Source organism: Myotis daubentonii, chromosome 12 (genome assembly GCF_963259705.1).
Source record: "Myotis daubentonii chromosome 12, mMyoDau2.1, whole genome shotgun sequence".
In the NCBI taxonomy this organism is placed as follows: Eukaryota; Metazoa; Chordata; class Mammalia; order Chiroptera; family Vespertilionidae; genus Myotis; species Myotis daubentonii.
In genome coordinates, this window is record NC_081851.1 from 19,968,466 (window position 1) to 19,970,713 (window position 2,248).

Here is a 2,248-nt window from a genome sequence, read left to right on the forward strand (position 1 = left end):
GTTAACTCAGAAAGGACTCAGATATCAGGCCAGGAGGCCATATTCCCTGGAGGACTGAATTTCTGCTATATATATGCTGCAATGTATTGGTCATTTCTAGTGCTGAAGTGAGACCACAGCTCTATACTTCCCAGACACCTTATTCCATCTAAGACCACCAAACTTTGGGCATATCTCTAGAAGACATAAGAGGGCAACCAAGAGTCACCTTCACACCCTGCATCCTTATCTATATATATAAAAGCCAAGCAACCAGAATGCCAGAACGACCAGAACGACGGGAACAACCAGTTGCTATGACACACACTGCAGCCGCCAACCAGCCCGATGGTGGGCAACCCGCCCCCTGGCCAGCCCTGCCCCCAATTGGCCCTCCCAACCCCGATCAGGGGTGGGATTGGCCGGCCAACCTCTTGTGGCCCCTCCCTCCTGGCCAGCCCCGCCCCGATCGGCCCTCAACGGGGTGGGCCAGCCGGACCCCACCTGTGCACAAATTCATGCACCGGGCCTCTAGTCTATAATAATGAAAGCGTAATATGATAATTAGATGGGACGTCCTTCCGGACAACCTTCTGCACAAAGCTGGGGCTTGGAGGGAAACCTGGGTCCCGGGTGCCAGAGGGAAGCTGGTGCCGGCAGCTGGGGGAAGGAAGGCCTACTCTTGCACGAATTTCGTGCATCGGGCCTCTAGTCTTACATAAATCTTTTGATCTAGTTTTTTTTAAACCAAAGTAAAAGTTACCTTAAACTAGGTGCAAGTCATTATTCTTATTCAGGAGGGAATTCATATTGATAGGAGGAATAATCTGGTAAGAAATAATATAGTTTCAAATGTTTATACACCCAACAAAATATCTTTCTAATAAAAAGCAAAAAGTGATATGAATAAAAGATGAAATTTTAAAAAGGCACATAGTGGGGCACTTTAACATCTCTCAGAAACTGAGAGATCAAGAAGACAAAAATTTAGTAAGGCTATAAATGATTTGAAGAGTGCAATTAATCTTTATCTAGCAAATGTACACAATATTTCACTTCTCAAACCAAAGAACATATATTCTTTCCAAATATATCAAACATTCATGAAAATGTCCTGTGTTACACCACAGATTTTAAAAATAAAGTCGCCCAGGTCGACATGCTCAGTGGTTAGAGCTGGGTGGAGACCATCTGGCCTTCGGGCTATAAAAGGCTCATTAAATCATTTGGTCTGGCCCTGCCAAGGCATTAGGGGTGAGTTAATTAAATGTTTGACCAAATATAGCAGGCTAACTTTTAAGTTGATAATTTTGTATGGCCCGCAAATGATGTTATAAATATCCAAATGGCTCTTGGCAGTAAAAAGGTTCCCCACCCTGGGTTAGAGTGTCGACCTGCGCACTGTAGGGTCTTGAGTTCGATTCATGTCAAGGGCATGTGCCTGGGTTGCAGGTTTGATCCCCACCCCGATATATGTGGGGCATATGTGGGAGGCAACCAATCAATGTGTGCCCCTCACATCAATGCTTCTCTCTCTTTCTCTCCTCTCTTTCTCTCTCCCCCTCCCTCTCTGTAATAAATAAAAATATATTTTAAAAAATAAACAAAAAATAAAATCACATGAGCTATAGTCATTGAATACAATGCAATATAGAATTAATATACCAACAAAAGGGGAGTACAGAGATTTAGCAGGAGAATATAATGTGTACCAATACATTGCACCAATAAATGTGGAAATCTGGATGAAATGGATGATTTACTTGGAAAATATATAATTTACCCAAATTGACTCAAAAAGTAGAAAACCCTCATATTTCAATAATTCTAGAAGATATTGAAAATACAGTCAATTCCTTAAAAAGTTTATGAGATTGACATCCAAAAATTAATAGGCTTTGGTTAATAATAGCAATAACAAATATGTAAAAATAAGCAAGAAGATTAAATTAGCAATGACAATAACCCTTATGAAATACCTGAGAATAAATGTAATAAAATATTCAAATCACTATGAAATAATATTAAAAAGACCAAAAATAAAACATCTCTGTATTATGTTCATGGGTAAACGTCTCAATATGGTAAAGATAGCACTTCTTAGTGAAATACCATAATTATAAATTCAGTACAGTCTCAATCTAAAGCTCAATGGGGTTTTCCATGGGGCTTAGGGATCTGTTTTAAAAATTAGTATAAATGTTGCCCTAGCTGGTTTGGCTCAGTGGCTAGAGCATCAGCCCACAGACTGAAAGGTCCCAGATTCAAT